Here is a 15,990-nt window from a genome sequence, read left to right on the forward strand (position 1 = left end):
ATATCTTTGACATTTAAAATTTACTGGAGTAAGGGATAACCAACTTCAAGCATCACAGTTACTAACCATAAAGAACTTTGTTTAAGCATGTTATCTTTAGGAAGAAAAATCAATCTTAAAAAAAAAAAAAAAAAAAAAGAGGGGGGAACCCTGCTGGGTTTGTGATATATTCCAAGTCCTTCCAATCCCACGTAGAAGCTGATGAAACTCAAGTTCAGCCAGGGGCAGGGTTTACCTCATGGCCATGTGTGGCTGCAACCTCTGATAAATCTGTTAAAACACAAAACAGAAAAACATTTAAAAACATTTTCTTTTAATATGTGAGTATTTGTTTGTTTGTTTGAGATAGGGGCTCACTATGTAGCCCTGGGGGGGCCAATAACTCGGCCAGGCTAGCCTTGAACTCCACGCTCAACATAGAGAAGTATCTTTAACACTGAGGCCACTGTCACACGACCCTGATACTAAGCAGATAAACCAAACTCTATCAACATCCGCTCTTCTCCCACTTTACCTGCCCCTCTGCGTTAACTCTCGACTGAGTGAGCGCACGGGTGTTGGCTCCACACCCTAGCAAAGGGGAGAGTCTGTAAAGCCTTCACAGGACGTGGGTGGAAACTGTAAGCATTTAAGAGCCACACTATCCAGAACATCACAAGTAGCAGAGAGAAGGAACAAGTAGTTAGGAACATGGGCTATAAGACAGCATTGGCTTCTGGTAAACTAAATAGCTTTCATTCACAGAATTACTTTTTTTGTTTTGGATTTTAATGTTGGTGGTGGCTATTTGGTTTGGGTTTTTTGAGACAGTGTCTCACCAGATAGCCCAAGATGACCTTACACTTGTGGCAAGCCTCCTGCTTCAGCTTCTCAAATGCTGGGATTACATGCATGAGCCACTATAAATGGCAAAAAATTGGTATATTTAATGGTTGGCTCCTGGGGCTGGTAAGGGTACTTGTTACCAAACCTGAGGACCTGAGTTCAATCCCCAAACCGGACACCATGGAAGGAGAGTTGTCTTTGAACTTCATGTGTGCCACGGCACGTAAGCCCCCTCTTCACTCTTCATCACACACACACAATCAGCTCCCTGCCTTTTCAAATGATGGTAATCACTTGTGCACATGAAATAAAATATTTCTGAAGCGTGTACTTGCCCTTTAGTACGAACAGAACCAGTTTATGGGCAGCTGGGAGTCTCAGTGTCTCACCCTCACATCTGGAACAACTACTGCCCTACATGACCCACCTACAATTCATTGTGATGCAGAATTGTGTAAGTGACAATACACTTTTTGGATTCCTCAAACCTGCATTATAGGAAACAAGTTCTCAACTTTCTAACCCGCCCGTCTGACCTCCAAGCACCTTCCTATCACTGGTAGAGACTGTGTCCACTCTGGCTTTCCCAGCCTTCCTCATCTAGGAGTTCACTCCACCCACTTCTTGTAGGAAGACTGTGGGACGTAGGCAATGGCTGTTGGTAGATAAGTAGGTCTTGAATTTATTTTGCAAACAAGACCTGTTCTATCTACCTTTTCCTGTAGGAGGCTAAAGGCAGAGTCAGCTTGACTTCAAGGACTCTATTGTCTTAGTCTCCAGAAGAATACGACTAAACCCACCACTTGAAACTTTATTGTTTTAACTGAGTATGCCTGGAATCCCAGAACTTAGAAGGTAGAGGCAGGAAGATCAAGGGTTCAAGGTAATCCTATGCTCCATAGCAAGTCTGAAGCCAGCCTGTGCTGCATGAGACCCTATCTGAAGAAACTAAACTAGAAGTTAGGCATGCTGGCTCAACCCTGTAATCTTGGCACTTAGCAGGCTGAAGCAGGAGAACTGCCAAGTCTAAGTCAGGACAACAAAATGAGACCCCGGTCTTGTGTTACAGACAAGATCTTTAAGAGTTATGAACGCTGAAGACATGCTTACCTTACTGTCAATGGCTAACAGAGCTAAACGCAAGGTAACAGTTTGCCTGTCGGTATCTGCCATTAGCAAGGAGAGTACCCATGACGTGCCACCAAAAGAGCTGCTGCTGCCTGGGTCTGGTCAGTTCACTGTGTGCCACCACATCACTGTTGGTTTTCTGCTGACACCAATCCTGGAATAAATGAGGTTAGACTCACCGTTTGACTTTCCTTCCTTTTCTCAGGCTCTAACAGAATATGGTTTTTCGTGTTCTCACTTACTCAAATTTGGCAGAACTAATCCATCATTTTTTTTATAAATTATTTTTCCATAAGCTGCCGGCATTTTGCCTCTGCCATTTCCTTGCACATGGCAAACAATCTAAGGGGAGAGAAGCAGCAAGAGCGAAACAGGAAGTAAAAGCAAGTTAAAAGCAAGGCCGGCACGCTGGGAAAAGTGTAAGACTCCACTCCGTACTGTCTTATTACCACATACACTGTATAAGGCATCAACTAGGAGATCCCTAACACCTACAGCGTAGCTCCTCCTGTCCGTCTGATGGCTGTATGGCTCTAAATCACCTCTGAGACGCACTGGCTGACTCCCACCTCTCACACTCACCGTTTACAGAACACTCAAGTGTTGATATTGTGACCACTGGCTTGTGTCTTCTCCACTTGAATTACACACATCTAAGGCATGGGTGTGGCTGCATACTCTCTGCATGATCCAAGGCAACAACTGCCCTCAGCTTTCAGGTAATACATATATATACCTGAAGAGAGAAATGAGACATCAACTTATCCCACAAATCAAAGGAAAGCTTTTCCATTAGAAATCAAAGCAGCTGTCCAATGTATGCTCTTGGGGCTGTGGGATGAGGCTAAGTCGTCTTCTGTCCTAACACCTAGGTGTCTGACACAGTCCCTCAGGATCTGTAGTAACTTCTGATCTGTGCAGAGAATGAGTGTGGAAGGACCAAGGGTGGTGCTGGATGTCGCGTGCTCCCCCATTAGCACGAGAGAGCTCTGACACTCACATTTAATCCTTGCTGTAGCACTGACTAAGATAACCCAAAGATCTATCATATGCTATTTTACAAGCTCTGAATCATAAATTTGGTTCATAATTCTTGGTCCAGACTAGAATGTGTAAATATCCCTCTAACCCACTAAGTTTAACCACCTACCTGACATTTTTTTTGTTTGTTTGTTTTGTTTTGTTTTGTTTTGTTTTGTTTTTCGAGACAGGGTTTCTCTGTGTAGCTCTAGCTGTCCTGGAACTCACTCTGTAGCCCTGGCTATCCTCGAACTCAGAAATCCGCCTGCCTCTGCCTCCCAAGTGCTGCGATTAAAGGCGTGCGCCACCATGCCCGACCCTACCTGACATTTTAAGCATGTCTTAGTTTGGTTTTTATTGCTGTGAAAGACACTATGACTAAGGACAACATTTACTTGGGGCTGGCTTACAGTTTCAGAGGTTTAGTTCATTATCATCAAGGCCGGAAGCATGGCAGTGTGCAGGCAGATTCAGAAAATTCTACATCTTGATCCACAGGCAGCAGAAGGAGACTGTATGTCACACTGGGTGTAACTTGAGCATAGGAGACATCATAGCCTGCCCCCACAGTGACACACTTCATCCAACAAGGCCATACCAACTCTAACAAGGCCACACCTCCAAAAAGTGCCACTCCCTATAGGTAAGCTTTCAAACACTTATACCTATTCAAACTATCTCAAGGCACAATGTAACAATATTGGCTATTTTTAGTTTACTGTAGAGGGCACAAAGTCCTGGTGCTCACATATAGTTAAACATGCTGGGCTGTCTCTTCAGAGGAAAAGATGTATAACCTATTCTCTGCCCAGAAGGCTGAGATTGGATGTTGTTAAAAGCCTGGTGACCTCTGTGCTATTTGTAGGGCCAGGCCACACCCGTCTCCATCCCTTAAAAACAGAACTGGAGACGGTTAATAGTGTAGCGACCTTTGCACTATCTGTATGACTGAGACCACATACGGATCCTGGAGATCTTCTCCAAGACCCTGAAGACAATGCATGTGGTCTATACAGACTCCATGATGGATTCTATGCCTACCATGAAGAAGTGACACATACTTTGAGAAGAGTTTCAAGGTAACTATGCCCTACCGGGCACATGGAGTTATGATACACAAGGAAACATTTTCTAAACTGTACTATATAAAATATACCTAAAATAAACCTCCAGGTCAGACTCACAGAGTTTGACATGACACCGCTGGCCATGGTGTTTGCAGAAAAACACCACAACCCTCTCACCCCTCCCCTCTTATTTATAAACTAAGTTGGGTTTCTTTTTTTTCTTTTTTTTTGTAGAGGAAATTACAACCCTGTAAAGGTAATAACAAACTTGTAAACCATAGCTATTTTCTGGATTACTTCTTAAATGTGAAGTACCTCTAAAAATCATTTTCTGGACTCTCTCACTAAGTGACAGAAAACAACAATTAAAGTAACTCAGTCTTCAGTAACCGTTCTTCAAGATAAATGACCAAATTTAAATACTCCCTGAGGGCAGAACCCAAGCAGAAGCCCTCTTCATGACTGAAATCTCATCCTTTTCTAACAAGGCAATAGATGGTCAATATTTTCATAGTGGAATTCCTTAAATGACAAAATTTCTACATAAGAGATCATGGGCAGGGCGTGGTGGCGCACGCCTTTAATCGAAAAACCAAAAAAAAACCAAACCAAACCAAAACAAAAAAACCCAAAACAAAAATAAAAACACATGCCTATTACTGACTAGAGTTGTTACGCTCATAGGTAAATGATGTTTAAATTTTCTCATATTGGATGTAGCTCTGGTATGGCCGGTACCTGGTGTGGACAAAGCCCTGAGTTTGATCAAAGATGGGGAGGAGGGGAGAACCCATGATTTTTTTTTTTTGGTTTTTTGAGACAGGGTTTCTCTGCGTAGCCCTGGCTGTCCTGGAACTCACTCTGTAGACCAGGCTGGCCTCGAACTCAGAGATCCGCCTGCCTCTGCCTCCCGAGTGCTGGGATTAAAGGCGTACGCCACCACGCCCGGCATGTTTTTATATACTTACCCATTAACTCAAAACTCGTGGGCATTCTAAACAGAAAAAGGAAGTAGATGCAGAACAGCAATAGCCTGCAGGTTCCTGGCAGGAGGTGAGACAGACCAAGAGAATGAGAAGATATGGGAACTACTGCTCCATGTTGCTCCATGTTCCAATCAATGAATGGTAAGTCTGGAGAAGTAGGTCTGAGCCAGTTACTTAAGACAACAAAAGCCATGAAGGCTGGGCTACAGCTCACTGGTAGTACACTTATCTAGCATGTTTGAGGCCCTGGAATCAATTCCAGGAGTAGCAGGCAACAGGATTTCTAAAGGAAACACAAAATGTAAGCCCATTTGTATTCTTGTGTCCACAATTATACAGCGTCTAGAGGTGTGATGTGTGTGCATATTGTATTATTGCATTTACAGGTGACACTGCTGCTCATGTCACAATTTCAACAGTGACACTTGCTTATAAAACAAAAAGTTATTTTTATAACATTTGGACAAAGCCACTTAAAGCCAGAGCCTGGTGCATGCTAACTGAACACTCCAGCACTGACCTGTATTCCCAGCCTTTGTACCCTTTATTTGGAGACAAGGTCTCTCTCAGTTATCCAGACAGTTCTTTTTCTTTTTCTTTCTTTTAAAGATCTATTTGTTTATTTTATGTATATGAGTACACTGTTGCTGTCTTCAGACACACCGGAAGAGGGCGTCAGATCCCATTCCAGATGGTTGTGAGCCACCATGTGGTTGCTGGGAATTGAACTCAGGTCCTCTGGAAGAACAGTCAGTGTTCTTAACTGCTGAGCCATCTCTCCAGCCCCAGACAGTTCTTGAACTGCCATCCTCCTGATATAACTTCAGGAACACTGGACCTCAGCTCTGTATTGTCAGGCTTGGAAGGAAATCACTTATGCTTACAATATGCTTCCTATGTGAGCCTCTGAAAGCCTTCCGATGTTAAGTAAGGTCAAAACATTTTCCATCAAAACAAGAGAGTATTTGTCCTTCCCCCTCTTCAGTGACAAACAGCAGAGTTTAGAATAGACAAAATATGTGGAGACATTGACCACTGTCAAAACGACTGGGGTGTGTGCCCCTTTATTCTAATCCTTAAAACATGTATCAGACCTCATTTTCTTTTCTTGTGTGTGTGTGTGTGTGTGTGTATGGGGGGGTGGGGGGAGAGGGTTTCTCTGTGTAACCTTGGCTGTCCTGGAACTTGCTCTGTAGACCCAGGTAGCCTTGAACTCACAGAGATCCACCTGCCTCTGTCTCCCAAATGCTGGGATTAAAGGCAGGGGTAGCCATCACTTGGCTAGCTTTCATTTTCTAATAGCTCAAATATTAATAGCCTATAAATGTTCTTTTGAGCTCTCAATAATTTTAAGGGTATCTTGAGAGCAAAGATTTTGAAATTTGTTTACAGGTAGTACTTAGGGGTCCCCCACAGTGAACACCTAACCGAATGGTTCCTTATTATTAAGGTCTTTTGTACATGATGCTGATAATGTTTCTGTGTTTGCTAATATACAGTTACCTTTTTGGACCTCTTAGGCTCCCTTCCTTGACAGGTTTCCACTCTGCTACATGTTTCCACTGTAGTATAAGAAAGATAATAGCAATAACTCAGGGTCCACTTGAGCTCACAGCATTAATGCAGGGCAAACCTAAAGCTACACAAGCACCAGATGTCATATTACCTACAGACAGACAGACAGACAGAGACTGACTACAGTGAACTTTACAGCATCTCTCCTCGACTTGTAGGCAACTTACAAATTCTTTATAGTGAATTTCCCATAAAGAGGCTAGGGTAAAGTTCTACAGGTTACCACCACAAAGCCATAGTGAACGCACAAACAAATAAGTATTCAGCTACAAGCTTTCTAGGGGGAGCTCAGATCTTGCTTAAGATCCCCAGGGTTTTCTATGCAATAACAGGCAATAGGTAAGGAAGATTCCCATGCTTGCATTCTGTTACTACACAGTACACTGGGAACGGCAGACACGACAAACGCATCTCCATCTAGAGCAGCACTTCTCAACCTTCCCAATGCTGTGACTTTTTAATACCCTCACGTTGTGGTGACCCCAACATACAATTACTTTTGTTGCTACTTCATAACTGTAATTTTGGTACTGTTTTGAATTGTAATGTAATGTCTGTGTTTCCAGTGGTCTTAGGTGACCCCTTAGGTGAAAGGGTCATTTGATCCCAAAGGGGTTGCGACCTACTGATCTACAGGGTCAAACATGTAGATGACTAATGACTTTCCTTTGGTGGACTCACACCTTATCTAGACTTTATATATATATATGTATATATATATAAAGTTTATATATATATGTATATATATAAAGTATATATATATATATATATATATATATATTCGTGTCTTTGTGAGTGAATGACGTATGTGTGTGGTGCCCAAGGAGCCCAGAATAGTGTGTTGGACTCCTTGGGTCCTGAGGTACAGGTGATTTGATATAGGTGCTGGGAATCAAATTCAGAGCCTCTGGAAGTGCCACAAATGCCCTTAACTACTAAGCCATCAAGCTAGTATCTAAATGCACCTCACTGCTGTCTTCACTCCTTCAATTTTCCAACCTCCTACCCATCCATGCACACCATCAGAAGGCAATTTAAAAACAATTTGCATAGACTCCTTTGTACAAGAATTCTATGGGATTTTAGAATCTGTCCTCAACAAACCATGCAACTTTCCACCGCCTCCTTGCTGCCCTTTTCTAACAGTAAACGACTTTGCTGACACATTCAAGAAACTTAAAAATCACCCACTGCGTGTGCATGTGCTCACGCGCGCTAAAATTACTGCAACAGGTGATTCCTTAGGCAAGAGTCATCGATTCGGAATGCCTGGATTTACAGAGCCAATATTCAACAGCTCTGTGCATGTGAATATGTGTTTGTATGTGTGCATGTATGTACGTACTATGTATGTGTGTGTGCTTAATTTAACTTCAGTCTGTGTGACCGCGTATTTCTCCTTCCATATCTACCCACCATTCCGTGGGCTAGCAACCCTCTTTGAAAAAGATGGAGAAAAAACAAACACAGAGAAGGAAGATCGATAGCTGGGCAGCTTACCCATCTCTTCTCCCATTCCCGGGACGCCTGCCACGTCAGCCACTTACCCGGACACCATAGTCACACGCCGCACAAGGTGGCCAAATAATGGGTCAACTTGGCGAGACAAAAGCCGCCAGCATCAGGTGTCAGGCTCTCGCTCATAATTTCTCCTTCCTTCCGGTGGAAAATGAGTCCACTTCCGGCTTCTTGGCCGCAGGGAGGAAGTTCCACGTCAGGCACCGCGGGGCGCGGCAGGGCTTGGCTGTTTCCAGTGCGCATGCTCAGAGCGAGTCCTCTGCTGCTTAGCGTCTAGCTGCGTGGCGACTGGGTAGTGGGAGACTCGCGGGCCGGCTTGTGGCTCCTGGGTGGGTGTGGAGAGCGGCCCCATTGTTTTGAGTATGCTATTCTCTGCTCCTCTGGCAGGCGGCATCCTGGGGACTGAAGTCCGCCGTCCCGCCCCTGCGACACTCCTCTGCGGTCTTGTGCTACCCAGCCCTGGCTGTTAAGCTTCTCAGTGTTTTTCATTCTTGCCACCCTGCTTATAGAGAGCAAAGCGTGCACTGCACCTCAGTAACCTTTACTCACTCGCTCTCTTGACTCCCCCTAGTTGCAAGCCCGTGCATATTCATCCAGGAAAGAACCAAGAGCTTCCTAGCCTTGATCATGGGTCTAGGAAGATAAGTAAAATCACTTTTGGATTAATTTCCTGGGGATAGACCTCAAATGTTGAGAGACTAAAACAACAGACATTTGACATTTGCACCTTGGTAGAGGTAGGCTTCCTCTGTCATTTAGAATATGATATCTTTGCCTTACTTAGTTTCTGGTGATCGCTAAAAATCCTGTGTGTGCTTTGACTTGAGGCAGCATGGCCCTACTCTGTTGTCCAACTTTGTTCTCCTTATTTCTGCTTATTGCTGTGTTTTACAAGAACATCCATCCTGTTGGATTAAAAAGCCCAGCTTGTTCCAAGTTCACATTGTGAGGCTGTAGAAAAGACTTAAGATTTCAGGGGCGGCAATTACTGACATTACCCCAGTAAGCTGCCAGAGTTCTCCAGGAATGTGCAAAACAAATGCTAAAGTAAACTAAAAGTAAGCAGGTTTAGAACAATGAGTTCAAACAGAGTTCATTTGGATCCTGCAAGTTTGAGGTCACAATTTGAAGCAAAAAGAACAAAATAAGAAACCAAGAATCGGTCCGTAAACATAGGTGTAATGAAAGGACCTTACATGCAGTCCAAACATACAAGGCTTTTGGATTTAATATACAAAATCAGGAGCAAAATGTTACCTTGTTTATCAGCTTGAGCCAAATCTACTTCATTTCTCTTACTCGCGTTTAAGATGTAACTTTTCTGGGCATGGTAGCACACTACTTTAATATCAGCCTTCAGGAGGCAGAGGCAGATCTCTGAGTTCAACACCAGACTGGTCTACATGGAGAGTTCCAAGCCAGCCAGAGCTATACAGTGAGAAGCAGAAAGGAGAAGGAGGAGGAAGGAAGGAAGGACGGACAGAGAGCCAGGACTACAGAGTGAGACCATTACACTCACTTTCTAGGCTTGGCCTGTGCTTTTCTCACCCTGGCATAGGTACACACTGGGCATAGGTACACACTGGGCACAGGCACACACTGGGCACAGGCACACACTAGGCACAGGCATGCACTGGGCACAGGCACACACTGGCTCCTTTGCCTGGTACAGGGCATCAAGTTGCACATACTTTATTTACCTGATTTGCTGTCATGGATGCTGTATTTTGTTTATTTGTTTGTTTGTTTGTTTGTTTATTGTATATGAGTACATGGTAACTGTCTTCAGACATACCAGAAGAGGGCATCAGAGCCCATTACAGATGTTTGTGAGTCACCTTGTGGTTGCTGGGAATTGAACTCAGGACCTCTGGAAGAGCAGTCAGTGCTCTTAACCACTGAGCCATCTCTCCAGCCCAACGGACATTGTATTTTAAAGCGCTCAGATCGTTTACCAGCACCAGTGTCTTAATAGCTAAACCCAGCAAAGATAGCTCAAGAGAAAACTCGGAGTTAAATTCACCAAAAGACAAAGCTCTTGACAGACCACTAAGCCTACCTAGTAGTCTATCCAGATAGACTTAAAAAATAAAAGGCTTCCCCAGAAGTGTTTAATGTTTAAAAGCCTATCACTGCAATTCACTGTGTTAATAATTTAGGAGTTTAATACTACACAATTATCTGAAAGGTTAACATTTAAAAATCCAGTTTCTATTTAGCGAAATGAGAATAGATAGTAATTTAATGAAAAGCTTTTAGCAGAAGCCTACTGTAAACATGAAACTGAATAGCTATTGTCGCAGGGAACAGTAACATGTGAATATCCATTTTCACGTCTAATATTCAACCTGATGGTAGGTTTTCTACCCAGAGCAATACAAAAAGGGCAGAATCATTGGGAAAGAAATAAAAATATAATTTTCATTTGATTCTCTTTCTAAAAAGATTATAGTGTTAAACTATTAAAAGGTTTAGCAAAGGTTAATTATTTGTAGGTTCATGGGTTCAAAGGTTAATTGTTAAAGCTTGTTATATACCAGTAACAAAGTGTGAGAAAGCAGAACCCCTCAGGTCCGTGAGATGGCAGGTGGCACGTGTCTTAACTTATTGAACCATCTCTCTGACCCCAGGTGACATGTATGCTGTTGATGCCTCAAAAGAGGTGGCTGGGGAGTTAATATTTTCTGCTATCATTTGTGACATTATTCTCCACTGATGAAATGAAACCAAATTAAAGTATAAAGGCAGGTATATTGGGGTCAGCTCTTGGGGGAGTTCACTGACCACACAGGAGAGGATCGGTGAAGTCACTAATGGTGAGGGAGACAGGGGGGAGAGGAAAGAGAAAGAGAGAAAGAGCAACTAGAGAGAAAGAGAGTGAGAGGCCAAACTGTCTAGATATATAGGGAATAGCTTCAGGGGGAGGGGCAGCCCAGCCCCTGGGCTAGAAAGTTCAGGGCAGAGGGCAGGGTATACCAGACCTACCCTGCAACAGGTAGGAACTGAGGGATGCTGGGAGAACCTGGAGGCTAGGTCTACTTATGCACCTTAGCCGCTTGTCCTGGGTCTGAATCCCAAGAATGTGATCATTTGAGTTTTTTCCTCTTTCTTAGCCCTGGTTGTCCTGGAATTCCCTGTGTAAATCAGACTGGCCTGGACCTCATAGAGATCTTCCTGCATCCGTCTCCTGAGTGCTGGGGTCAAAGATGTGTTTCACCACACCCAGCTCATATTACATGTTTAGTTTTTGTAATGGTTTTGCTTCCTCTTTTGTTGTTTCTCTAATGTCTTTTTTGTTTACTTCTATTTAAAGTTTTTTATTACATTTATTTATTTATTTATTTATTGGGTGGGGGGGCTCAAGTGTCTGGAAGTCAGAGGACAATTTACAGGAGTCAGTTCTCTTGTTCCACCATGGCAGTCCTGGGGACCAAGTTCCTGTTGTCAGGCCGCATGTACCTTTAACCACCAAAGTCATCTCACAAGGACTATGCTTGTCTGCTTGGTTGATTGGTTGGTTGACTTATTTGAGACAGGGTTTCACTGTGTATCTCACTCAGTCTGGCCTTAACCTTCTGGTTCTTCTGTGCTAGGATTACTGATCTATGCCTCCACACTCAGCCAACACTTCTTAGTAAGAGTTTAAGATGGTTACCTTTCTTCTGACATCTGTTACATTACCCTGTTGTTTTCAGTTGCGAACTTGCTTCCAAATACAACCTCACTTATGTTCTTATTTTAATGCGTTGTTGTTGTCTGTTCCATTGCTCTTTAGGTTGTAATTAGATTTTTGTTTGTTTGTTTGTTTGTTTTAGAGGCAGGGTTTCTTTGTGTAGTCCTGGCTGTCCTGGAACTCACTCTGTAGACCAGGCTGGCCTTGAATTTAGAGATCTGCTTGCCTCTGCCTCCTAAGTGCTGGGATTAAAGGCATGTGCCACCACTGCCTGGCTCATAATTAAATAAAAACAAATTAGAGCACATTGGACTTCAGAGAGGGGAGGGAGAGGCACAGAGACTCTGCTCCATGCACGTCACTTTCATGCTAGCATACCACTCCCCCTAGGACCACTCTTTCTGCACTCTGTGGGTTTTGATAACTATACAACAACCTGTATCAGAGCTTAGAGTATTTTCACTGCTTAAGATACCTTTGTGCTATGCCCAGTTTCCCTGACTTTTCCCCAAACCATGACATCTTCACCCTTTGAATAGCTTTGTGTTTTTTTCAGAATGTTACAATCATACAGAATTGTAGCCTTTTCATAGAGTCTTCTTTTACTTTGTAGCATGTGTTTGTTTCCTGGTTTTAAGGAAATCCTGGTTGCTTCTAAGCTTTCACACTTACAAATAAAGCTACTATAAACAACTGTGGTGGTTCAATGAGAATGATCCTCATAGACTCATATATTTGAATGCTTGGTCCCAGTTTGTAGAACTCTTCAGGAAGGATTAGGAGATGTGGTCTTGTTGAAGGAAGTGTATCACTGGGGGTGGGCTTTGAGGCTTTAAAAGCCCACACCATTCCCAGTTAGCTCTCTCTGCCTCTTGCTTGTGAATCAGATGTAAGCTGTCAGCACTGCACCTGTTTGTCTTCTGCCCTGCCATGGTGGACATGAACCCTCTGGAACTGTGAGCCCCAATTAAATGCCTTGATCCTTATGGCTTATCACAGCAGCAGTAAAAGTAACTAAGATTACATTCATTTTCAAGATTTTGTGCAGACAAATATGGGTCAATACTAAGGAAGACAATTGTTGGGCCATGTGGTCTTTTCTGACTTGGATAATATTGCATTCTAACCAGCAGTGAATGAGATGTCCTGTTGATTCAAATGCTCACCAACATTTGGAGTTGTGCTCCAGGTTGGGCATTCCAGTGAGTGTGCAGCCATCTCCTGTTGTTGCTCAGTTTGCATTTCTCTGATGGATGATGTGGCCATCTCTCCATGTGTTTATTTATCATAAAACATGTCTTTCCAGGTGATGTCTCTGTTAAGGTCTCTGGTCCGTTTTTCTTTTTCTTTTTTTTTTCATTTCTTTTTTTTAATAATTATTTATTTTATGAACATGAGTACACTGTAGCTGTCTTCAGACATACCAGAAGAGGGCATCAGATCCCATTACAGAGGTTATGAGCCACCAAGTGATTGCTGGGAATTGAACTCAGGACCTCTGGAAGAATTAGTCAGTGCTCTTGACAGCTGAGACATCTCTCCAGCCCTTTTTTTTCATTTCTTTATTATTTTATGTGCATTGGTGTTTCTCCTGCATGTGTGTCTGTGTGCAGGTGATGGATCTCTAGGAACTAGAGTTACAGACAGTTGTGAGCTGCCATGTGGATGCTGGGGATTGAACCAGGGTCCTTTGGAAGAGCAGTCAGTGCTCTTAACTACTGAGCCATCTCTGTAGCCTCCTCCCCCCAACCCATTTTATTTTTAATTGAATTCTCATCACCAGGTTATAGTATCTCTTTGCCTATTTTGGATAACACTCATTCATCAAATGTGTCTCTTCAAATATTTTCCCCAGCTTGTAATTTGCCTCTTAATTCAGTTGAAAATTTTTCTCTGATCAAAAAAATTTATTTCATCTTTTTGTCATACAGGAGGTTGAATCCAGGGTCTTGTACGTGCCAAGTGTTGTGATTGTGCTATGTCAAAAATATAAAGTCATAATATACTGAATAACACTTAACAAAACTCATCACTTTCTTTGGCTATAGTTGATAGCATCGCCATCAATTTAAAAACATGTTTAAATTACATTTATTTATTTGTGTATGTTTGTGTGCACACATGTGAACCATGCCACAGTTCTTTTTTGGAGGTAAGAAGAACTTTGGGGAGTCAGTTCTCTCCTTCCACCATGTGAGTTCCTGAGATTAGATTCAGGTCATCAGGCTTAGTAGCAGGAGCCTTTACCCACTGAGCAACCTACCTGGCTCTTAATCACTAATATTAACTCCCAGATCACACCTTATACTGAGAGAGAGAGAGAGAGAGAGAGAGAGAGAGAGAGAGAGAGAGAGAGAGATTATAGAATGACAACAGGAAGGCTAAAGAGGCTACAGAGTTAAGAGGACTTTCTGAAGGCAGAGAAATATTACAAATGCAAAGAGGTGGTTAGATAGATATTAACCTGGTTGAGAGCTGCCGAAGGCCACAGCACTGGGGCACCTAGGTCCTGAGGTTTGGCATCTCTGAGGGAGATGCGGAACCACTGAGGAAGCGCATGACCACGTTCAGTTAGACTGATGGAAATCTAAGGGGGCTGCTCTGATGAACCATGTAAAACGGAGGAAACCATGCTGAGCTAAAGCCATCGGAACTGTCAGAAATTCTCTTCCTGTGGATCTCTCTTTTTTTTTTTTTTTTTTTTTGTTTTGGTTTTTCGAGACAGGGTTTCTCTGTATAGCCCTGGCTGTCCTGGAACTCACTCTGTAGACCAGGCTGGCCTCGAACTCAGAAATCCGCCTGCCTCTGCCTCCCGAGTGCTGGGATTAAAGGCGTGCGCCACCACGCCCGGCCCTGTGGATCTCTTACTGCACACCCTGATGATGAGATCATGTGTTGTGGGGCCACCACCATCAGTGTTAGGTGTCCCTTCCTTTTCTGTGGTTCAGGTAAGAGTGGAAGAACTTTGGTTGGTCTGGAATGTTTGTAAAGATCTCAGGTCTCTGGCATGATTTAGTACAGATGTATACCCATGTCTAGCCAATCTATTCTGGTAAGTTCATAGGCGGTACATTTGTACTTACATGAATAAGTTATTTATCAGCCTGTACCTCATGGTTCATGCTGGACAACTGGTGATATTTAAGTATACACATAAGATGGAGAGTCAGGGGGTGGGGAATGGCTCAGTCAGTAAAGAGCTTGGTTTCCTTTGTTTCTCCAAAATGTATTCTTTATGCATTTAGTTACTATACCCATGGTTCACATGGGACTATGATTTATCTGTCTTTTGTAAATGATGCCTTATTGAATTCCTTTTATCCTGTGTGATGCATTTGGGTTGTGTCACCTGCTCCATGATGTCAGCATGACCATGTGCCCTCAGGATTTCTCTGCCCATCACAGCTCATAGCTGGATTTTCAGTTCTTTCCATCACTGTTTCATTTCTAGGAGTGGACTACTAACATCAATACAATAGATCAGTAACTAATTGGCTAACAGCCAACCCCCTGCCATCTCCTCAGCCACCACTGCTCATTCCTCTCTCCCTCTCTCCAATGCCCACCCTCCAATGCTCAGCTTTCATCACAGCTGCCCAGCTCTCATCCCCACCCACAAGGCTCTGTAGAATCTCAGGGTGAAACTAACACTGTTCAAACTCAAATTCAAGCCTCTCTCTAAGCTGCCCTGGCATAGCGTTAACAAAACACACCCACTAGTGGGCACTGTCTAAGAAGACACACAGCAAAGACACTGCCCTGCTGTCTCCTTGCCTTGTTACACTTGACCTTTCCTAACTAACATAACTGGCGATTGTAGTTGTTACTTTGTTCATTTTGTTTTGTTTTGAGACCAGGTGTTGTGAAGCCAGGCTGGACTTAACTCCTGGTTGTCCCGCCTCCATCTCCCAGGTTTTGGTATGGCAGGCACGTATGTGCCAGCAGCCAGCTTTAAAAACTCCGTTTTGACAATGGCTTTCACACCTTCCGACTTGTTCCATGGGATGAGTCATGTCCCAGCAAGACACCAGAATGGTGTGACTTTATCGTGCTACCCAGAATGGCATGCAACCTAAACCTTAACAAGTTATTCATTCCTGAAGATATCCACAGACTGCTTGGAGACAGATCTACCTGCAACACTATAGATGAAAAATGGCTAGTGCCCATCCCTAAGCACCAAGGGAGAAGGTTTAAA

General features: G+C 43.3%; 1 long non-coding RNA gene and 1 other non-coding gene across 3 annotated transcripts; both read right to left on the reverse strand.

Moving 5' to 3' along the window:
* Nucleotides 1-16: 16 nt before the first annotated feature.
* Nucleotides 17-8,299, reverse strand: LOC110298792 (uncharacterized). Of its 2 annotated transcripts, XR_015047858.1 has the most exons (5): nt 8,149-8,299; nt 2,536-2,689; nt 2,196-2,295; nt 1,936-2,107; nt 17-270 (listed from the first exon to the last, which is right to left on the reverse strand). It is a non-coding gene; the product is annotated as an uncharacterized LOC110298792 (long non-coding RNA). The 2 variants fall into 2 exon arrangements; XR_002378410.3 differs by lacking the exon at nt 2,196-2,295 and having other exon boundaries at nt 114-270.
* LOC115031631 (small Cajal body-specific RNA 15) lies at nt 1,479-1,605 on the reverse strand. Its single transcript, XR_003837301.1, has one exon.
* Nucleotides 8,300-15,990: the final 7,691 nt, after the last annotated feature.

The sequence above is a fragment of the Mus caroli genome, unplaced genomic scaffold (genome assembly GCF_978045245.1).
Source record: "Mus caroli unplaced genomic scaffold, Mus_caroli_1 scaffold_8, whole genome shotgun sequence".
NCBI classification, from domain to species: domain Eukaryota; kingdom Metazoa; phylum Chordata; class Mammalia; order Rodentia; family Muridae; genus Mus; species Mus caroli.